The 24630-nt window shown below is 35.1% G+C and overlaps 1 protein-coding gene across 2 annotated transcripts in view; it reads left to right on the top strand.

Annotated features, from left to right (window-relative positions):
- Positions 1 to 24630, top strand: part of LRRC4C (leucine rich repeat containing 4C) — a 1209844-nt gene that overhangs the window by 619224 nt on the left and 565990 nt on the right. For both annotated transcript variants that reach the window (XM_043580988.1, XM_043580986.1), the window contains one exon: positions 588 to 710. The gene's annotated coding sequence lies outside the window, so the exon portion shown is untranslated. The remainder of the gene's footprint in view (positions 1 to 587; positions 711 to 24630) is intronic.

Here is a 24630-nt window from a genome sequence, read left to right as displayed (position 1 = left end):
ACAACAAAAAAGGCCATTTCTTTTCTTTGGCTATTAAACTTCTTTTCCCACTAGCCCACACGCCTGCTCAACTTGCTCATAATCATTGAGGAATAAACTTTAATCATACAGAGAAACCTTATTCCATTCTTTTACTTCCTCCTGGAAACATCTCTATGGATGTTATAATTATTTCAATGGATAAAAATAATGAAATACATCATTTTTTCCCCAGTAATCAAATTAAACAAGCACTCGAGTAGAGCTGAGAGTAGAATATCTTTGGCCACATGTTGGAGAAGTAGTAAAACATTTGAAGTTTATTGCCTAATGATTGATTCTTAGAGTTATGTTAAGTGTAAATTCGAAAAGTATGCAGAGCTTCAGAGCTACTTGGTGGAGCGAGGGAAACAAAGATCAGTTCACCAAAGCCACCAGAGGGGAAAAAAAGCCCTAGCCTTTTTACCAGCTAGAACAAAACTCATGAGATTGCAGGGCTTTACCTCCATGCATTGAATCATCACATTCCATTTGAATGTTAAACAAACATGAGTAGCCTGTTTGCTATCTAGGAGACCATAATGAACCCAATTCATTCTCTGTTCCAGAAGGAAGAGAAGGGAGTCTAGCATGAGAAGATCATCTCTCTTCATGAGGCAGCTTTATTTCCCATCCTGCACCATCCACCTACAGATCTCACTGAATTAGCAGAGGGACTTCATGAAATTCAGGTGTGTTTCATTACAAAAGGTAAATTACTTGCATATTCATTTTCTAAATAATTTTTCAACTGGAATATAACCTTTCTGTTGGTTGCAAACCTTTTGCACAGATAATATTTCTTCTAAGTGTTTCTGATGGTGATTTTATGGAAGCCAGGGCAAAGTTGCATCTGGAGTACAGGAAGTGCACGTGCATATGGGATTATGCATTCCAGCAGCACTCTGCTTGGTTCATATTCTGCATGTTCAGAAGCAACTCTAATTCTTCATATTTTCAAGCAACACTTCTTGGACTCCCAAGATATAAGAACACTTGGGAGAAATTAACTGATTCAAGAGAATAACTTAATGATTTTCTAAATGTGAAAGACTCAGACACAGTATTTACTAGAGGAGACTGCTGTAAAATCATTACAGTTTATTATCAACAGCATACAATGCTCTTTTAAACCAAGATATTTTGCTTTATTACCCCCAAAGTAGCTGCATGTGCTGTATTCCCTTATACCAGAATGCTCGTGGTAGGGGAAAATCTTTAAATAATCCTCATCCGGAGCAAGGAAAACAAAAGGACTCACAGCCCTTCATCACATAGGCCCCGAGTGACAAAATACAGCTCATATTGTGGTAATTTTCCAAACAAATCAAGACCTCTGATTAAATAAGTTGGGCCTTAGGCTTCCTGCGATTCTAAAGACTGTCAATAGAAGCATTGTGGCACAGTCTTATTAGACTCATTGGAGCTATAATTAGCCATTGGAGAGAAACAAAAATGTAAAAAAAAAAAAAAATCCATCATGATTAATTTTCACAGGATGTCTTGGAAACCTTACAGGAGGAATTAGTAGTCTGCCTATTTATAATTAACAGATCGCAAACACTAATGCATTTTCCCAACAGGGACTATTTAAATGGAAAGCTTTGTTGATGTGAGACTTAGCTACATAGACTTGAGTCCCTGGAAGATGTGTTTTACAGAGATTTTAGGACAATGCAGTATGTTCTCTTGATTGGAAGTTCTTTTGGTTGCTTCTACTTGAAGTGGTCCTAGGGGAGAATCCCCTTGGCTTCCTTTAGCTAAGGCAGCATGTGCAATATGGGGACTTGGATCTCATGTTCACCTCAGAGAGAATCCTGCAGCCAGCGCAGACACATCAGAAAGGAATTAGCACTTTAGTTAAGTGTTAGCATCCAATTTCTAACATGGTTATATGTGGAATTTTGTGATCACCTCAGCCAATCAAAATTGACAAAAGAACTCAAATTTACATATATGGGAATAGGTGATTAAAGCATTAAAGTATTTGAGCTGACACACAATAGGGTGTTAATGTCTCTCTAGGGCTATAAGGTAATAAAATCATATTTTATAACAATTCTAATTTGTGAATACTAACTTCAAAAGAGAACATACTGCATAAAAACTGCCAAGGTAATAAATTTGCCCCTGCCTCTAACCTTGTCCAGACCACTTATAGGGTATCCATTCTAGATAACATGATTCCACATCATGAATTCTTTCAATGGCAAACGCTGCTTTATCATACGGTTAAGAGCCACTGTAATCTAGCCACTCTTTATGGTTGCAGTCTTAATCTTCTATATTTTCTAGTGTTGCCCTGATTTTATTAGTTACTTAACATCTCAGGACCTTCCCATATTCTTTTTTACTGTCTTTGCTCTTTTCAATCTGAAAAAAAATGTTGCTCAACCTTTAAATTATTTAAAACTCAGGCACATATAGAACTCTTACTTGAATTTGTTTTGGCCTATCATTGCCTGTTGCAGCCTCTTGGCTGCAATAATATACCCCACATATGTGCTAATATGACATCTAGTGTGTGACTCTATTGTCATGTGTATAGATTTGTACTGTAACACTTGGTAGACCTGGAGTATGTCCAGAGAATATCTGCTCCATATATGTTATGACTTTGGAAGGTATCTAACTCAATAAATGTTGAATAAAAAGACTTGTCAATGTATATAGTTCACAGGTATTTAGTATACTTGTTTATTTCATCTTATGAAAACATTTGTGTGTTTTCTACGTTCCCATTTAACATGGATTCAACAAAGGATGAGTTTTTTTTCTGAATTGAGCTGACAAGTAGCCACTAAATCTTAGAAATATATCTGAATTACAGAGGAGCAGAGTAACTTTATTTTAAAAATCTCATTGACTTACTGAGCATGCCACTTAAGAGGGAGAGAGGGAGAGAGAGGTGAGAGTGAGAGAGATGAAAGATGTATTTAAGAAGTTGCTAAAGTAAATTTATGACCTTCATTTTTATTGTATTGCACCTGAAGAGCATGGAAATTAGGATGGGGGGAAGCCCAAACCACTTTAGATATTGGTGTGTAATGGGCTGTGTACATTTTGGATGACAGAGACTAGTTACCAGTAAGGAGAGACTAAACTGATTTCTGGCTCATACCTTTCCTAAAGTAAACATTATATTTGTTATAACAAAAGTTTAATTTTATTTCAGTCCTTTTGCTAGACTAAACTATTTATAGCTATAGATATTAAATAATGAAAGGATGGTCTATGACTTCAGACTTGATTTCTTTCACTTTCTTACCTGTGAACCCCACTTATCCATGAGCTTATAATTTTTTTAATTTGCATTTTTATGAGAAATGTTAGTGCCTCTCAGATTATCTTTTTTATACCTAAGTATGTATCTTATATCCATGGTATTTTAGGAGATTTGAAGGGAGAAACATTATAAGTTAATAAACTATTTTCTTAAAACTGTTAGAGAAACTCTCATTGTTGGCAAGTGAAATGGACCTTAACAGGTCACAGAACAAAATTAGAGGACAAAAAATAAAAATGAGGAGAAAAGTTACATCTTTGCTCATTAACTCAATTCTTTTACGTGGGGCCTGATCTCATGAATCGTGAGACTATGACCTGAGCCCCTGAAATTGACTCAGATGCTGAACTATCTGAGCCACCCAGGCACCCCTCATTATTCAATTCTTAACAGTAGTAGCAGTATCACTCAAGCTACCTGCTAGTAAATATGGCATCCTTGGTATATTTCCTCGTATTTAATTGTGATATTTTTATTCCTGAAAATGTTGAGAACTTAAACATTTGCAGCAAGTATTGAGGTTGCATTTATCCTCAGAGGTAAGTGAGACTGCAAATCTTAGAGCACCAGAGTATACTCAGATGGCCCACCAAGTCAGAGGCAAAGAACTTTAGAAGGGAGAAAGGAAGAGAAACAAATGTTTAGTTGCTTGATTAAAATTGAATACACATCCAGCTGCTTTGAATTCATCCTGAGGAAAAGTAGAGCCCCACACTGGTGATGTATGCCTATGGGGAAGGGCTTTTTGGAATAACCTGAGGACTCAGGGACAAAATCACTCAACGGAGAACACCGAAATTAGGTTCAAACTAAGCTTTGGGTGTCTATGGTGAATTTCCACAATTATATAACATCTCTAGTTAATTTTCTCATTTTTAAAATGGCAATAGGATTAGCTGGTTCACCAGGTTGTAAGGAATAAACAAGATAACATTTATAAAGGCAATGTTTTTCATGTTATAAGATGAGATAAGAGAGAAATTGAAAGCTATAGATATAGATATCTGTATATCAGTCTCTTTTCTCCCATGCAAAGAGTTCTGTGCCTGCACTGGCTGCTGTCATTTGTCGTACTTTCACTCCACTTGTTCCTTTTTGGAAATCTCAAATGTAAAAAATTGTAGTGTGATCACTTAGGGGAAAACAAACAAACAAACAAACAAACAAACAAAAAACCTGACTTGGCTTCATGCTCAACTAGTTCCAATCCCTGTTGCAGTGTGCTTTTTGTTTTTAAGTAAAAGCTAAATTATGTGCCTCTAATCAAACCTTTGTAAATTGTCAAATTGACTTCTGGATTAAGATAGCAGATTGAACACATGCTTTTTACATCCTTTCCATTTATATTTAAATGTCATTATGACAGGAAAAGAATAGATCTGCAACACAGACCAGTATCAGAGGGCATGTCTTAGACAGTTCAGATGTTTTGAAGAACTTTATAAGTAAGAAAATACATGGGATCACATTGATAGGTAAACCAGAAGAGAGAATACTGCCCCTGCAGATGTGTGGTGGAGAAGAACCATTCTTTTCCACCTAGTTGCGGTCTCTTCTAGCTTGCTGTCAGCAAGTACAAAGAGCAGGAGTGGACAGTGGGGATAGACTTTTGGGTGACTAACTACAGAACTATGCACTGAAGAGCAAGACAAGTCAGATCCCCTGTTTCCTTCCTTTTTCCCTCTGTTCCTCCTCCTGACCCTATTCAACGACTGTTACAGAGTGCTGTGCCAGAAAGGATTTTGTAATCCAGAAAATATGTAAATTTCTCTAAAGAAACTGAAAAATATGGAAGGGTAGGGTTTTGTTTCTCAGTGTTCATGCTGGCATCTGAGAGATAAGCCTGGCAGAGACTGAGGCATAGAAGGAAATACTCTGAAGCTCTTCAACACCAAGTAAAAGCCACCTCATTTTGATATGGAGGTGGAGGGCCTCATAGCACCTGTCTGCCCCTCAGCCAGCAATGACAATACCAACATTTCTGTATAAGAGACACACAGAAGGGGTCGTCTCAATCAAGGGAGGATCTAGCAACCTTGACTCAGAGCTAGTTGTGCAAAAATGAATCACAGTTCTGAATTAGATCATTTGCTTATTACAGGTGGTTTAGGGGGAGGAAATCCTAATGAAGATTTGGGAAATTGTCCTGCAGTCACATCCCCATAGCAAGCATGATTTATCTTTGACGTGTGTGTTTATTTGGGGTGGCTAAAAAAACAGTATTAAAAGTTATGGAGCAGAGAAAGTAATATAAACCCAAATTTCTCCCTCTTGATCCCTACTACCTACACAAATGCTGCCAGGTAACATAGCTTTACTTTGCTTTCAAGGTTTTTGGTCTGTTCTTCTATTCATTTTTTTAATGTTTATTTATTTATTTTGAAAGAGAGAGAAAGTGAGCAGGGGAGAGGGGCAGAGAGAGAGAGGGAGAGAGAATCTCAACAGACTCCATGCTCAATGCAGAGCTCGATGTGGGGCTCAATCCTACCACTGCAAGAGCATGACCTGAGCCAAAATCAAGAGGCTGATGCTTAACCGACTGAACCACCCAGGTGCCCCCAGTTCTTTTATTCAGAGCAGAAGTCAGGTGGGATAGATTGTTTGCTAATAAACAATCAAAAAAAGAATTCAGAAAGGCATACAATATACCTTTATATCTCACTTACAAATCTGAACATTGGTTGGAGTGTCTCTGATTCAGGTTCAGGGTCTCTAAGCATCAGCTGTGGTGGCTCTAAGGCTCATATCTGTGTGTGGAGCTCAAAGACTATGGCTACTTAAGATATTTTCTTCTCATGATGATGGCATAGGCAAAGATGACAAGCTTAATAACCATACAGGCTATTTCAAGCATCTGCTCAAGTCATTTCCACCAACATCTCATTGGCCAAAGCAAGTCACAGGGCCAAAACTAAAATCCATGGTTGGAAAAGTTTACTCAGTACACCATGGGGCCATGACAATGGTGTACATATAGGAAATGATTCCAGCGGAATGAATATTTGTAGCTAATAATTCAATTCGTTACAGCAAAAGAGACCCAAATTCAAAATTGAAATCTTACCAACTTTCAGCACCATTCAGTCTGGTCCTTCATCTTTCAAGTAAGGTTATATCCAGAGGTCAACATTTTAGGAAGATTACCAGGAAAGAATAAAAGACACCAACAGTCACGTATAATTTGGAAGAGGTTATTGGATTTTATAGGAATGAAGACAAACCTGATTTCCCATGGAAGTTCCTTTCTTCTTAACTCATTTTCTTTCCAATATCCACTGATCCTCTAATTCTACAGATGGCTGTGTGTGAAAGGATGATAATGCATGATGGAGGGATTTGCATAAAGGTTGAAGTGAAATTTGCATTGTCCTAGATGCACCAGTCTATTTTAGACAGAACCTGGCAAATCATTTGGGATTAAATGAAAAATATCTGAGTAGGATATGAAGCTGTTTTCCTAGGAACAGTTGAAATTATATTGTCTTGAGTCATTTGGGAAGACAGTACCGCCCTCCATCCTACCAGAGGATAGTGAATAGTCCTGGAGCTTCCGGTGAAGCACTTGTTTTTCATCTCAAGTGAAGATTTCTTGATAGTATCTATGCCCAGTGTACAAAGGCATTGTTTAAAAAGGATTGTACAGTGATGAGAAAACATATTAAATCGCATATTTTGAAAAAGAGTAAATGGTGGCTATAGATCATTTCTCTCATAAACTATACCAAGAGATGCCATTGCAGGGACATCAATAAGATCCCTAATAATACCCTTTAGCAGTATCACTCCTCTTAAAGTAAAAGTCAAATTAACTGTTAAATAATTTATGATAGTTGGAATCTAATGAAAAGGACTTGCAAATTACAAGACTGGAAGTTTAAAAGTTGAAGGACACATTGTAACTACAGGAACATAATGGGCCTGAAATTCACACCCAGGTTTTGTTATTACTCATACATCTCATCTGACATTAACAGAATTCAGCCTGTGAATCACAGAATTGCATTCATTCTTGGGCACCATCTCTTATCTTATCCAGACAGAAATGTGTTAATTAGCATAACAACATCGATTGTATAACTGTGTGATAATTATAAAATTGTAGCTGATTTCACTAAATTCTAAGTCTACAAATATATTATCATTGCAATTAATGGGGAGACTCATTATTTTAAACTTGACAGGTATTTTTTAAATTGTTCTTTTCCTGCAAGGTTTATGTAACCCTCAGTTTTTGTTTTTATCACAAATACTCAAATTTCATTCCTCTCTTCCTTGTTCCTTTATACCTTCTTCTCTTCTTCCTTCCTTGCTTTTTTCTTCCCTCCTGTTCTTGGTTTCTTTCTTCTAATTTATTGAAACAAACAAACAAACAAACAAAAAGATTTAGTAAACCTTAAAAAGCATACACCATTTTATTCCCTTTTTAGCCTAAAGATCAGTGGTATTGTAGACACTGCCTAAGGGTTTTTAGTTGTGAAACGTTCACTATGACTGTCATATGGAATAGACTGCAGCATGTACTATTATAGACCAGACCTTTCAAGTTAATCCACTTTGTTTAAAACCAACACATATATTTCTGTAAAAAAAAAATAATAATCTGCCAGCAATCAAAACAAGAACAAGGGAGAGACAAAATGGGAGTGGTTGTGAGGCATGAGTGAGCTTTATGAAAAACTCTTAAAATGGTGTTCAAAATGTTACTATTATTGCTTGATTAATTATAGCAGTAAAAAATGAGATCTAAGTCAGTTCACCTCTACTGCATATTGACTATTTTGTTTTTGCTTTCCCAATGCATGATCACAGTTGAGCACCACAGCAGTCTGATGAGAAGTAGGGCAGAGTTTTATTAGAGAAGGTGTATTTCCTTGATCCCTTGACCCACTTTATAACAGGCTTCAACTCTTTAACCTGCTCTAAGATGAACCTGGGCAGTTTCTTAGTGACTGCTTGTCAGCTGCTTAAAGCTTTTAAGATGACATTTAAAGGGGGTGCTTGCCTGTTTCTAAATGTCTTTCTGAGACATGGAGGTAGACATTGTGAATGAGTGAGGTAGAAGCCCAAGAGAACAAAATATGAAATATATATAACACATTGGATTTGGCTTTAGTGAATATAGATCTGTTTAGGTTTATCTTTAGCTGATTAGAATCTTGGTCAATGTTTCTTCTTTCAACTAAAAGATAACTTGAAATGAATCCTATGACAATATATGCACATCAGCTTTGTTAAAATAGTATTACCTGTCCAATGAATGTTGTGCTGGTAACTTGCTTGTAAGACACTTCTTTCAAGAACATGACCTTACCCCATTTTACAAAACAATTCTGGGACTCAACGTTCAGAATCACCTTTAGAATCGATTTATGAGACATAATGAAAATATATTATATTACCCTAAGATTGGAACAAGTTCTGAACTCAAATGAATTTACCCAATTTGAAAACTTACTTCCCTTATTCATTAGTCGTAGGTTGGTGGAATGATTCTCCAAATTCGGATTTTTCTCTAATATGATATTAAAGATATTATATATATCTTTTTCACAAAGAATTTCAAAAATGTAAGCCAGTAGAATTTCTGGGTAAAGAAGGTAATATCCGTAGTAGTTTTATTAAGAAAAGAAAAATAAGGTAGTGTTCCTTTGGATGAGTCATATCTTGTAAGATTATTAAACGGTTTGGAAACTCACATCTTCTGTGTGGACTATACATATAAATTTATTTCTGTGATACAGAAGTTTACCCATTTTTTTAAACTTTGGTGCCATTTAAACAAAGATCATTATTTTTTTTTAATTTTTTAATGTTTATTTGTTTTTGAGAGAGACAGACACAGAATGTGAGTGGGTTAGGGGCAGAGAGAGAGGGAGACAGAATCCGAAGCACACTCCAGGCTCCCAGCTGTCAGCTCAGAGCCTGACATGGGGCTCAAACTCATGAGCCGAGAGATCATGACAGGAGCCGAAGTCGGACACTCAACCGACTGAGCCACCCAGGTGCCCCATAAACAAAGATCATTATTAATAGCAGAATGTTAAGATGTAGAGTTTGATCAGCACTCCTGTTTATGATTTTGAAGCAATAATTGGTCATTTAAGGATAGTGGTCTTCATTATAACAAAATTGCTATGTTAATGTCTAAAATAATTTTTTTTTTAAATGAAACACTAGACATTTCAACGTTTATTTATTTTTGGGACAGAGAGAGACAGAGCATGAACGGGGGAGGGGCAGAGAGAGAGGGAGACACAGAATCGGAAACAGGCTCCAGGCTCTGAGCCATCAGCCCAGAGCCCGACGCGGGGCTCGAACTCACGGACCGCGAGATCGTGACCTGGCTGAAGTCGGACGCTTAACCGACTGCGCCACCCAGGCGCCCCTAAAATAATTTTTGATAAAAGTAAACTGATGATAAAAACTAGCTAAGTGGTTCTGTTTGTGTATCTATTAAGTCTTTGCTGTAAATGACAACACTGAAATCATATCTAATGAATAGGAGTAAAATCCCCCAGCTTTATAAAAGATAAAATAAAAAATATAAAATAAAAAAATTTATAAAAGACTATAAATTCTATTATAGTCTTTGTTACAAGGAACACAGTAGCAAAGGCTCTAAACAGATTGGCATTACAAGTTAATTGCTTGCCCAAACTCAGCCTTCTTGAACTGAATCTTGTGCCAATTACTAATTGCAGTAAGACACCCTAGAGGAAGAGACAAAGTTTGAGATTGAAGTTGGTAAAATTAGGTTCAACTGGGCATTTCAGTCTCATTCAAGTCATTTCGCCACCGCTAATAAAAATGCTGTGAATTAAAACCAAAACCGAAACTGTGTTATTTGGTTGGGTGAGGTGTGAACTAGAGAAGGGCAAGAGGGAAGGCCATTGTCATTCTCTTCTATCTGCATTGAGAGCACCCAGAACAGAGCTGGGTGCAGATGTCAGAACAAATGAAGCAACATACATTCAGAGCAGAGCCAGGGGGCAGTAGTCATTGTTTACAGTGATTCAATCTTAAAACAGGGGACCTGACAAAATGTTATTGTGGTGTGGTAAAAGGTGTCTACAAGAAAACCTGCTAACAATATAATTACAGGAAATGAAAGTGTTTATTAATGAAACAAACTAAAAAGCTGACAGCAGGAAAAGAAGGTTGGAAGGTGTTGTCTGGAAGCAAAATCAGTAATACCCATTTTAAAGAATAAAAAATGGTTAGGCACACAGGCTTTTGGCTGGAATAAATGGAAGTAAATCAATAATGCAGTGAAGGGGGCAGAAAGCTAATGGTTCTTTTGTTTCAAATTGTAAATGGCATTTTTGTATTCTACTGTAAACCTTAAGTGATGGCTTTGTCTATTACAGTATAGAAAGCCTGCCATTTCACTTTCCTGACTACAACAATCTGTATGTACTAAGACTTGACTTTATTTACTCTGCATTTAGGTGCATTTAGGAGTGAACTGAGTTATAGCTTTTTGGCATAAGCAGAACTCGTTTCTTAAGACAAGATTTTCACCTTCAACGATTAGGGTCCAAATAGACCAGGGGGAAACACATAAAAGACAAAATTAATAACATTTATTTTTTTTACTTTATTTTCAGAGAGATAGAGCAAGTAGCAGGAGGTGAGAGAGAGAGAGAGAGAGAGAGAGAGAGAGAGAGAGAGAGAATACCAAGCAGGTTCCATACTGTCAGCACAGAGCCCAATGCAGAGCTCAGTCCCACCAACCATGAGATCATGGCTTCAGCTGAAATCAAGAGTCAGTCATTTAACCAGGCACTCCAAGTACAAAATTAATAAATAATAATATTGGGAATATCTTAAGATCTTTTGCTCTGCTGAAGTCATATCTGTTAGCGATTATTTTTTTGAGTTTCTAGTTATAAGGAACATTATACCAAATACGAAATGTTATCCTCATGTTAAAGTTGAGGTTCTATTATTTGGAAAGCTTCATAAACTGAAAAAGGTCAAGGAACTATCCCAAACTAATTTAGAGAATGCAGACTGTCATTCTTTAGTGGGTTGTTCTAAAGTGAAGGCTCCGGGTATTTCTGGAACCCATTATAAGTTGATGATCAATTGGCAATTGGTTGATCCTATTATATATATATTTTTGTCATATATAAATGTGTATGTATATGTGTGTGTATGTACACACACACACACATACACATATATATTCATTTTACAACTTTTCTGCATCTTTTACTGTCCCCCCTTTCCCCCTTTTTTTCTCCTTTTTCCTTCTCTATACCCTTCTAACTCCATGAAATTTTACTGGCAATCTGCATGTTCATTAGTTTTCCATATATATATATATATATATATATATATATATATATATATAAAATCTTCTAAGCAGTTTTTAATTTGGTAGCTCTCTGATTTCATGGAGTGTTCTTTTACTCTATTATACATTATAAGAAGTCTATATGAGGGTCAATTTCAAAGAACAATCTCTAAATGCCATTTGTTATAATGGTGTTTAGGAACAGGACTTTGGTGATGACCTTTTTATCTATTTTATATATTTAAAGTAGGTCAAACAGAAACACTTACCCTCCTGTATGCCATTCATCATTAATGTAGCTCTATTATCCTCCTTGGTATCTTCTCTTTTTCATGTTAAATAGCTCCCGTCCTCGGAAATTCTCCTGTTAGGAAATTGCTTTATAGTAATCACATTTCTTACCCTTCTCAGGATCTTTTCTATTCTTGCTTTATCATCTTAGAAATTAGATGAGAAAAATGGAATGTGGTGTGTAAAATGAGGGCATCCATTTACTGTCGTATGTTTCTGAATTTTCTTTTTATTTCTATATACGTGGGTCCACAAAGGAGTCTCCAGTGCCATAAATGCATTCAAAACATTGTCATTTCTGGGATGATAATAAAAAGGTATCTTATATTGGTAATTACTGAGAAGCAGAAAATAATTTTTATGTAAGCAAATACCCCATCTCTTGCAAAGAATACTCGATATCTCTTACTTGATGGATGCATATGTTTTGAACTTTTTAAGAGTCAGCATGTTAAAACTGGATATACCTAAGGAAGGAATCCTATGTAAACTTTATTTTAAAGATGAAGAGATTGAACCAGTCTGTTAATAAAGATCAATCCTGGATTGCTTAACTCTTGGACTTACACTCTTTTGATATCATTCTATTGATGTCCATGGTATTTCCATGATAGATTGGTTGTAACCATTTATGATTCAGAAAGGACTATTTTCCCAGTCAAGTACTGTATAAACAACTAACACCATTGTGGCTTTAAGGGAGCAGGTGGGAGGAGGTGGTGGAAGGAAAGCAATATAGCCTTTTGCTTCTAACTATAGGTTATCATCTTGTCTTTTTCCTGAGTGATACATTCCATTTGATTGACATTTCCAGGTCCATGTCTTAAAAATTTGAGATCCCTTAGTTTTAAAATAATTGAGTAATAAGGATGATAATCATAATAACCCTTCTAATATATATATATAAATATTTATATTCTTTATATATATATTCTTTATATATATTCTTTATATATATATTCTTTATATATATTCTTTATATATATATTCTTTATATATATTCTTTATATATATATTCTTTTTATATATATATTCTTTATATATATATTCTTTATATATATTCTAATATATATATAAATATTTATATACATATATATCAATATTTATATTTATAAATAAGTCTTCTGCCACACCATACCATCTCCCTTTGACTTCTTTTTTTAAAATATTTATTTATTTATTTTGAGATACAGAGAGAGCTCCAGTGGGGCAGAGAGAGAGGGAGAGAAAGAATCCCAAGCAGGTTCTGTGCTGTCAGCACAGAGCCTGATGCAGGGCTCAATCTCACAAACCATGAGATCATGACCTGAGTCAAAATCAAGAGTCTGATGGTTAACCGACTGAGCCACTTTGATTTCTCTTGATGCACCTTAATGTAGCATCATATGTATTATATAACTACAAATTTATATCCAGTTGAAAATACTGATTCACAAATAACTGTATACTCACAAAGGTATACTTCTCTCTTGGAATGATTCCTAACTGATTATAATTTCAGACCTGTCCACTTTAGCCAGTGTCCACCCAAAAGTAGCCATTCTACAATGTAACATTTTGTTATACCCATAACTTTATCATTGTCTCCATTTAAATATCCATGATATTTTTACAAACTGCCTTACTCTGCCAGAAACCAGTATTTCTTAACTGTATTAGGAAGTTTTAATACTTGAGACTCTTTCAGTCTTAGGTCTAAGGAAAATTCCTGCTTCTTTATTTGTAACTATATATTATAATTCTCTCCATGAAATTTTTAAAAAATATTTTTTAATGTTTTTATTTATTTTTGAGACAGAGAGAGACAGAGCATGGGCAGGGGAGAGGCAGAGAGAGAGGGAGACACAGAATCGGAAGCAGGCTCCAGGCTCTGAGCTGTCAGCACAGAGCCTGACATGGGACTTGACCCACGAACTCTGAGATCATGACCTGAGCCTAAGTAGGACACTTAACCGACTGAGCCACCCAGGCTCCTCTCCATGAAATTTTTTTAATGTAACCAAGAAGAATGTAAATCTTTGGCTCTCTTATATTTAGCAATAGGCCTAACATCATGAACTTGAAAATATTTTGGACTGGGTAAGCTGACTAAGAGTTGAACATATAGTAACATTTTGTATTGCTCTTTTTGTTGTCTTGCCTAATTTATTTTTCTGTTAATTAACTATGCAAGTAATACAAATGAAATATATAAGACAAATCCATGTATTGTTTGGCAAGTCCATTATTTATTGTCCATCTGTACAGAATAATTCCAAATCATTTATTCAAGTTAAAAAATTATTGTTTTCATTCAATTCGGAGTTCCTGATTAAAGTAGTAACAAGTATGTTTCCTACAAAGTAATTTTTTTATTATTCTTTATATATTCAAAGGCAAGAAGACAAATAATTTCATGAATTCTTCATACGAATTTTGTACATTTATTTTTACATGTATTATTTTCTAGATACTATTTTGTTTTGGGTATTTTTAATTAGATTTTTTTTTCAATTTCATTGCTATTTCCTAAATGATTATTCTTGTGTAGTTCATACATATTTCTGTTAAATTACCACTATATGTACTGGTTTGCACAATTCATTCTAGGAGCCAGAGAACAGATGGAATGGGTTTAAATATAAGCAGTACTTGCTGGCTCTCAGGCCTGTTGTAGAGGCACTTGGAAGGGACCCAACAGAAATCAACATCTAAGTACACATAATATACATATATACACATTTTTATCATTATATAAATTATATATAAGTACATATACTTAAATGTATAGACTTAAGTGTGTGTATGTATATATGTGTGTGTGTGTGTGTGTGTATTTGAAGAGAGAGAGTTTTCAGATGTCTTTACTTTTACAAGTAACTTTCCTTGTTTTTGAGCCAAGATTTTTACCCAGTTAATATGCAAAATTTTGTGAGATTAAGTAATGTTTACCTGGGAGTTAAGTCTCCATGGTAACAAGCTCATCATCTTATCTCAAAAATACAAAGTTTAGTAGGAGATCAGGAATGAGCCTCTAAAGAGGTTAGTGTAGAAGATCTAACCATGAGAGAAGTTTAGACATAAACAACATAAAACAGAGGCTGAACCAGCCTTAAAAAATCTGTATTTTAAGTTACAGGTTCGCAACAGGTAGCCAGGTTATCCTAGCAAATCTACCTGTCGTATCCCACTTTTTGGCAAAAACTGATGAGCCCTGAATTATATATGTAATTCAAACAAATCTCTCATTTTTCTTCAAAATATACTAGATTTGTTCTGTCCATGTTTGTATATATTATAGCAGAGGAACAGAACAGAATAAGGTATGTCAAACCTGGTTTCCCAAAACTGCCAAAGAATACTCTGTATGAGGGAGCAAGTTAACATCAGTGTGTCTTTTCCTTTCCTATTATAGGAAGTCACAGGATCAAACTCTGGCTTGTTCAACAAACATGTTTAATTTATTTTATTTTTGATATTTTAATCTTTGTTAGACCCAGCACATAAAGCAGAACATACTTACATACACATACACACACTGACACATTTATCTCTTCATCTTCTTTTCTTTAACTATATTATCCTAGAATAAAATAACTTTGAAATTCCTAAATGAAATATGCAATTGGATGCAAATGTCTTCTATTCCATCTGTGTGGCTAAGCTGAATTTAAGAAGAATATTGAGATTTCTGCTTCAGCCATAATGAAATAATTGGAGTGGATTTAACTTCCTACCATAAACAACTAGAGAATTGGACAAAAATTGTAAGACAGCTGTTTACAGACAATGCAAAACAGGAAACACAGGATTATGATCCATGAGAGAAGAGAAACAAGATGAGTCCTATGAGTAATTTGGATTCACTTTTGAAATGATATTATAAATAGAACATAACAGTCTTACTGAGTTGAGAAGACAAATATGGATATTTGAGGTTACTTGTATTAGTAGCATGGAGAGCTAGAGAGGAGGGAATTTTTCAGAGAAGGTGTTTCAGAAATCTTTGACAGAGTAGCCTTGCATCTGTTGTAGGATAGTAAGACAGAACAAGCAGACTGAAACTGCATGAAGCAAGGCAAAGACTGAACAGAAGTTGTAAACTGAACAATTCCCAGAACACAAACAGGGTTAGAAGGCCTAATATGTTCTGATTGGCCAGAGAGAGGAGTCTTTCTGAACACCTTGTGTATCTGTATAGACATTAGAAGGGTGTACCTTAGTGGTAGAGCTAAACAAACTCAAAATAAAGGATGCACTAAATTTGACTTAAGGATCCTTAAAAGCAACGCTCAAAAGGACTTGTATCTAGCATATATAAAGAACCCTTACAAAAAAAAAGGTGGCATATAGTTCAGTGAAAAAAAAAATCGGCAAAGAATTTGAACAGATACTTCATTAAATAAGATGGCCAATGAGTTTATGAAAAAAATGATCAGCATCATTAATCATTATCAATATACAAATTAAAACCACAGAGATACTGCTACAAACACAGTAGAATTGTAAATATTAAAAAAATACTGATAATATCAGATGCTTGTGAGAATATGAAGCAGTGTTGATGTAAATATAAAATGGTTTCACCATTTTAAAAGAAAGTGAGCAATTTTCTTGTCAGGTGAAACTTCTTGATAAACCATATGACCCAGAAATGTCAAACCTAGGTATTTATACAAGAAAAATGAAAGTATATGTCATAAAAAGACTTACATAAAAGTTTATAGCAACTTTTCAATAGCTTTAAATGGGAACAGCCCAAATATCCATCAGTGGGTAAATGGATAAATAGATTGCTATATATTATTACAATGGAACAGTATTCATCAATAAAGGGAACAAATTTATTACATGCACCAATGTGAATGCATCTCAAAATTACTATGCCGAATGAAAGAAACCTGGCACAGAAGGATACAGAGCATGTGATTTCACTTATATAGAATTATAGAAAAGTTAAATATCATCTTAGGGACAGAAAGCAGCAAATCAGTATTTGTTTAGGACCAGGGATGGAGCAGGGAATCATTTGCAAAGATACATGAGAAGATTATGGGTATTTACTTCTGGATTAAAGAACATGTTCTGTATCTTGATTATGGCAGCAGTTATGTGGATGTATGCATTTTTCAAAACTATTCAAACTGTACACATAAATAGGTAAATGGTGTATTTTACGATTATACTTCAATAAACCTGATTTAAAGAATGTAAAGCCTATTAAAAGTCAGACAAAATAGTAGAAAAATGTTTCTTTCTCCATTAAAATAGCTTTGTCTATGGGAAAGAAGGAATAACTTCTCTTTGGTAGTCCCATACTCTCATTAATATTTGTTCCAAACTAGGGAAATGATTCTTGGATTGTTATGAGTGGAATAGAACATTTCACTCTTGCACTGCAAACACATGTTAATACTGTTAATCTTATCATGCCCTAAAGAATGATTTTAGAATGAAGAAAAGTATTGGAAACTGTATAATTGTTTTACTTTTGTATTTTCTGAATAATGTCTTAGTTAATTCTATCTTGCTCAGAAAAAAGCACAAAGAGGAAGAAAGAACCAGTGACAAGCAACCTGATTGTACTACATAAATGCCTAGTTTACACCATAGGGTCTTTCCAATTTTTTTAAATCATAGCAATCTCATTAGGTACCCTAAATCAATATACGTTTGTTGATTATGTCAGGAACTAGACTGCTTCTTGAGTGGAAGTCTCTCTGGTTTGCCAGATGAATGTGGTTAAGGGATTGATTCTACCTGAAAATCTCACTGGAAAGAAAGAAATGTCTCACATAAAGAGATTAAGCCACAAGTAGGTTCTCATGGAAGTTTATTACTTGAGATCATTGTGTGTGCTGCAAAGCATGATAAGCCAAGCCATGTGATATGATTGTTAATATTTCTCCATGGGCCAAATTATAAACCAGTGTCAGCCTGAATTCCTAAGAGAGGTAGCCTTCCATGGCTCTCTAGTGCTTCTCTTCCCAAAGCTACAGAGAGTGTAGGCAACCCTAGGATCATTCATCACTTACAAAATGTCTCTATATGTTCTAGTGAAGTCTTAAAATGCCAATGATTCATTACCAGTGCCAGAAATCAATAAAATGGCAATACATCCCGGTTTTTAAAACCCTTCTCAAATACCAAGGATGGAAGTTTCTCTAAAAATCATCCCAATACATACCTCAGGAAGATGGTTGTTGAAATGAGGAACTTTTTTAAGTGTGAAAGAAAATAGAACATGGTACTCTTTCCAAATGCATTATTTTCATATATGGTAGCTGACCAAAAACTGGTTCTTCATTATGCCTTGAAAAGGTATTCCTGATAGTGCTCACCAGTCTAATTCTATTGGAAAATGTAATTCAGTTTTTCATGTGAAAGCTAATAAGTATATTTTTCTGAGTGCCTGATATAATATGATATATCTTCAGTGGAGACTGTGGAACTGGTCAGCTTGCTATCTTCGTAAAGAGATCTAGGGCCATATTGTATTTTGAGAAATCCATGTGTAATCAACTTCAATATCAGTTTCAATACTCAGCATCAACAGCAGAAAAGCTGATGCCACATATGATGCTTCATTCAAATCAACCTCCTCCCCACCCCCATTCCTGCCCTATATCAGATGAGGGACCTGGTAAATAGCTTTCTCAGTAAAAAACAGCTAATCACAAACTTCTTCCATGTTGTAGATGGTGTCTTAAATGATTTCCATCCATTTTCTCACCTAATCCTCTCAAAGTATGATGCTGTTACCATTAACATTGTAATGTTAAGGATGAAGAAGACACAGGCTTTAAATGGTGGCATTGACTGCCCTAGGTCATATAGCATGTAAATGACAAGGCCCAAATTCAATGCATGGTTTATCAGAATTCAGAAAATTTGGGGCACCTGGGTGGCTAAGTTGGTTAAGCATCCAACTTCGGCTCAGGTCATGATCTCATGGTTTGAGGGTTTGAGCATGGGTTTGAGCCTCACGTAGAGCTCTGTGCTGACAGGTCAGGGACTGGAGCCTGCTTTGGATTCTGTGTCTCCCTCTCTCTCTGCCCTCCCCCCACTCACACTCTGTCTCTGTCTCTCTCTCTCTCAAAAATAAATAAACATCAGACAATTGTTCTGGAAACACTATAGCATGTCCGCTAATATAGTTCATGCTAGTTAGTAGCAGAGCCAGAACTACAACTAAATGTGATCATACACATATTTTCCAAGTGGACTGTGGAATTGGATGAGTTTCACGTCATGAAATATTCCATCATGTCTTAATAATCTGTGCTATATCAGGAGCAAGTGCATGACACAGGTAATCCCAACTGATGAATGATCCAAAATTAATTTAGCCTTCAAATGCACTTTTATATGTAACATTGAACACTAGTGCATATTTTGCTCCAACCAAATGAATCTGCAAAGAATTTACTCTGACATAAATGAGTAGTTTAGATTTTTGCAATGGTCAGCAAACTTTTCTTGGTAAAGGACCAAATAGTTATATTTTAGACTTTGTGAACCATCTGGTCTCTATCACCACTGCTCAGTTTTTCTTTGCAGACATAGACCACAGTAGACACAAAGAGCCATAGAAAATATATAAACAATAAGCGTTGCTATTTCCCAATAAAACTATTTGTGGACACTGACATTTGAATATCTCAAAATTTTCACTTCAGTAAATATGATTCTTTTTTAAATTTTTTTCAACTGTTTAAAAATATCAAAATAAAAAAATAAATGAATAAATAAAAACATAAAAATCATTGTTAGTTCACGAGCTGTACAAAACCAGGTGGCAGACTGGATTTGACCCAGAAGACACAGTTTGCCAGCCCTGTTCTACTGCATTACCAATGATCTTCTCTATGCCCTTAATCTAATTTTACATTCATACCATGGGTTGGTCAAAACTCAGTGGTGCTCTTTTTTTCCTTCATTTTTTTTTAATCCTCTGCTCCACCTAACTGCCTTTTCTTCCTTCTTTTACTCTGAGTGTATGTATGTTTTCCAGTTCCCATCTTTCAAGGAAGCTAACACTATTGGTTGGAAGGTTCTGTAGTCTAATTACTTTGGGGAAGTTTCCTGATAAAAAAAAAAGCAAAGAAAAATCTATAAAAATATTAATGATATGAACAATGAGTTGGCAAACAAAATATAATAATTTGGACAAGAAATAGAACTCCAGGCTAAGTGACTCTAATTTCCTTACTGATTTAGTGGACCATAGGTACAATATAGGTAAGGGTCATTCACCCAACTATGTACTAAATACTTCTGATGTGCCAAGAACTAGGCCTGACCCTGAAGGTAGAGCATTAAGCAAAATTTAACATGACATTGTCTCCTGGACTTACAAAATTTAAATAACCGTGAAAATTATTACTGAGGTAAAAATGTATGAAGGTGAAGCAAATGGTGTTATAAGAACATGTAATGGGGATATATAACCAAATCTGAGTATTCATGGAAGTCTTCCCTGTGGAAATGACATTTGAGCTGAGATTTCAAATTTGCAGAGAAATCAGTCAGCAGAGGAGGAGGCAAGAAATCCCTTCAGCAGGAGAAACCAGCATGGATAAGGCATGCTTGAGGCGCTGTAAGTTACTGGTGGAGCTGAAGAGTAGAAACCAAGTGTGAGATAAAGTTAAAGAGTTGTGTAGGGACCAAATTATTCAAGGCTTTGTAGGCTCCATTAAGGCACATGCAGTTGAGGGAAAATAACTCTGGTCATTGGTACGTATGTATGGTTGGGTATATGAGTGTGATGGATAATTTTATATGTCAACTTGACTGGACCACAGGATGCCCACATATTTGGTCAAACATTATTATGGTTGTGTCTGTGAGGGTGCTTTTGGATGAAATTAACATTTGAATCAGTAAACTGACTAAAGCAAATTACCTTCCCTAAAATGGGTGGCCCTCTATCAATCAATTGAAGACCTGAATAAAACAAACAAAAAAACTTACTAAGAGGAAATTCACCTGCCAGACTGATTGATCTGAGATATTGGTCTTCTCATGCCCTTGGACTGGAACTTACATCATTGACTCTACTGGTTCTCAGGTCTTTGCATGTGGATTAGAACAACATCAGTTGCTCTTAGTCTGCAGCCTGCCAACAGAGATCTCGGGACTTCTCAGCTTCTATAATCACATGAACGAATTCTTTATAACAAATCTCTTTATATGTATTAAAATAATATAGGAGAAGGAAAATATATATAATATATAATAATTATATATAATATATGGAAATATATATAATAATATATATTTATATATAATTATATATATTATATATTATATAATTATATTTATATTTATATTAATTTATATATTTATATATTTATTTACATATATTTATATTTATTTATATTATATAATTATATTATAATATAATTATATATAATATATTTTAATATATTTATAAATATTATATAATTATAATATTAAATTATATTTATATTATATTATATATATTTATTATATATAATATAATTATGTTAATATTATATATTTTTCCTTCTCCTACATATTTCTTATATATATTATATATATACATATTTCTCTTTAAATAAATATATACATATCTAAATAAAAAATATAAGTAATACATACATATAAATTTTATATATATAAATGTATAAATTTATAAACTTATACATATATAAGGAAAAAATATATATAAATATATATATACATATTTCTTATATAAATTATACATATATACATATTTCTCTTTAAACCTAGTACAAAGAGCAAATATAGGGAATTCAGTTAGTAGTTCATTATGGAAATCCAGGCAAGAGCTAGTGGTAACTTGGAATTGGCCTTCTCAATTGATATGGAATATTATAGAAATATTCACTAAGTATAAAGTAATTAGAATATGAACATAAATAGATGATGAATTGGACGCGGTAGGTAGTAGATTAAAGAAAAGGCTGATATTGAGGATGACTCCTGGCTTTATGGTTTACAAAACTGGATGAATTGTGTATATTCATTTAAATGGTGAATACTTGTGCACCTGGGTGGCTCAGTTGGTTAAGCATTGGATTCTTGATTTCGGCTTGGGTCATGATCCCATGGGTTTGTGAGATCGACCCATATTGGGCTCTGCTCTGCCAGAGCCTGCTTGGGATTCTCTCTCTCCCTTTTTCTCTGCCCCTACCCTGCTTGTGCTCTCTCTCTCTTTCACAATAAATAAATAGATGTTTAAAAAAATGGTGAATACATATATGGACTGAATTTTCTGTGGGTAGGTAGTTAGATCATGCTGTCATTTTAGACAGATTGAATTTAACATATGCTTTCTTTAGGTTCCTAAATATCATCTATGTAGGTAGTTGCTTACATATGGGTTTGAACCTGGTGGATAACTTCAGGGTATAGAGATATAATTTTAAGAGTCATTCCAAATAAGTGGTCAATTGATATGCTATAATGAGATTGCCTACATAGAGAATATTTAACAAAAATAAATAAATAAAATAGAAAAGCATGAGGCTGAACCTTGAGGAACTCTAATATTTAATGACCTACAAGAAGAGGAGATGCCCAGAGAAGAGATAAAAGGTTGTAGCCAGAGTTAATCAGAAGCTTAATGAAGGAAATGTTTCAAGAAGGGAGAGTAGTCAGTAGCATTGTGTTGCCACTGAGAAGTGAAGTTAGATGAGGACCAAAGAATAATCCATGGAGTTTAATGATATGGAGGTCATTAGTGATTTTGATGAAAAATCTGGATGTATAATGGGCATAGACTCAAATGCATGAAATTAGGAAATGGATATAAAGTAATAAAATACATTATAGTTTTTGAGAGGTTTGGCTGTGACAAGGAACTAAGAAATAAGGCAGTAGATAAAATAACCAATGGTATGAAACAATTAAGAGGGAGACACTGAATATAAGGCAGAGAGATGTTGATAGCAGTGGTGACTGAGCCTGTACTTTCCTTCCATGATCCTGAATTTTATTCCATGGTGTGTGGTTTGGATGATTACATGGGTGAGTATTGGTGTAAGAAGACAAAGGGAGCTTGGTTTGGTACATTCAGGTTTGATTTAGATAGTCAAACTGGGGAGATGAAAAATAAGCAGGCCACAAGGTTTTATGTAAGAACCAAGTTGATCCTAGCTTCTATTGAACTGTATGCTCCTGAGTCCCAAATTTTTCTCTCATCCCAAGTACCTTTACACCCTTAGCTTCCTTTTCTCCAAACCGTAGAGATCTGTAAAACTCTTCGTTCCAATGTCTCATGGTAGCGCATCCTACTTAATGCCTTATTTATAAAGCATTGATTAATATATTAATACAGGCAGGAAAAAAAATTCCTCCTCAGGGGTCCTAAGGCCCTTAATTTGGGTATATCTGAAATCATATTTCTCCAGTTAAGGAGACTTTTAAGTCCATTCAAGCCCTAAACCAGGAATTCTATTTCTTCAGCCAAATTGCCATCCAAATGGCAGGGGAACAGAACAAGTCATCCACCAAGCAAATAATACGTTAATCCAAAGACTACTAAAGACTCAGAGTCCTTGATAAGGTCAACCATTGGAGCAGGCATATTCTTTTTAAGCCAGTTACTCAATAAAACATAGCTCCTCAGAGACAAGGATCCTATGTAATTTATCTGCAGTTCCAGAGCACCTTAGCACAGGATAGAATAGAAAAGTTGCCAGGGAATGTTTGCTGAAAAAATGGTGAATGATGTTTGTTCTCTCAGCCCAGACTTGCACTTTGCCGGAGATAGACTCCCTAACATAAACTTCCAACAACAGCATTGCACTCAAGTAACTTTCAATGTCATTCTCCAGATGTCATCATCAGCACATAATGCATCCTTACTCTCAGCGACTTCAAATGTAAAACATTTAAGGTTTCAGAGGTACAAAATAACAAAAGTGTCGTGTCAAGGAATGTTTTATATTTGAGGCTTTGAGGAAGCCAATATTTCTGTCTCTAACTCTGTGACCTAAAGTGTTATTACCTCTGTGATTTTCAACAGGTGTGCTATTACCATTTTGGGCTAGCCAGTTCTTCTGTGTGTGGGAACCACACTGCCGATAGCAGGACTTTTAGCATCCCTTGACCCTACCCTCCTATTTCCATAGCACTTGCTGCCATAGTAATTGTGGAAAACAAAACATGTGCCTGGAACCAAAGGGAACATTCTAGCAGAAAACTCCAGACTGCTAAGAAGGAAGTAGCTTGCTATGATCCAACTAGCTAATTCGGGGAACAGAGGATGTGGGGTGTGACTAGCCAAAACAAAACAAAACAAAAAACATGATATACAATTTATTTTCTGGGGAAATATACAAAAACAGCCCTGGATTACAGCAATGTATTATTTTTTTTCTAGTACCACATGAACTATTAGGCAATGGGTACTAAGAGAAAAGCACAGGGACAGTTGTAAGCACCAAAATGTATGTATGAGATAATACAGAATACTGTTCACATCCTGCTCACTCTCGTTCCTAAACTTCTGTTAGCCAGAAGAGCTATTTTATAGGTACTGAGACACAAATTGATTTCTAGGCTGTTGCACAGTCTCAAGGCGGAGATTAGAGGCTGTCCTATCCATTGTAAATGATCTAAAAGAATCAGTCTCAACAGGGAGTGGGTAGAATGAATAGGTAACAGAAGTCATGGTGTTAGGTCATCATGGGAAAAGAAGAGTTTCAGGAGCAATGCTGTTTGTGTGTGTGTGTGTGTGTGAGAGAGAGAGAGAGAGAGAGAGAGA

The sequence above is a fragment of the Prionailurus bengalensis genome, chromosome D1 (genome assembly GCF_016509475.1).
Source record: "Prionailurus bengalensis isolate Pbe53 chromosome D1, Fcat_Pben_1.1_paternal_pri, whole genome shotgun sequence".
Taxonomy (NCBI): Eukaryota; Metazoa; Chordata; class Mammalia; order Carnivora; family Felidae; genus Prionailurus; species Prionailurus bengalensis.
This window is presented reverse-complemented; position numbering and strand designations above follow the sequence as displayed.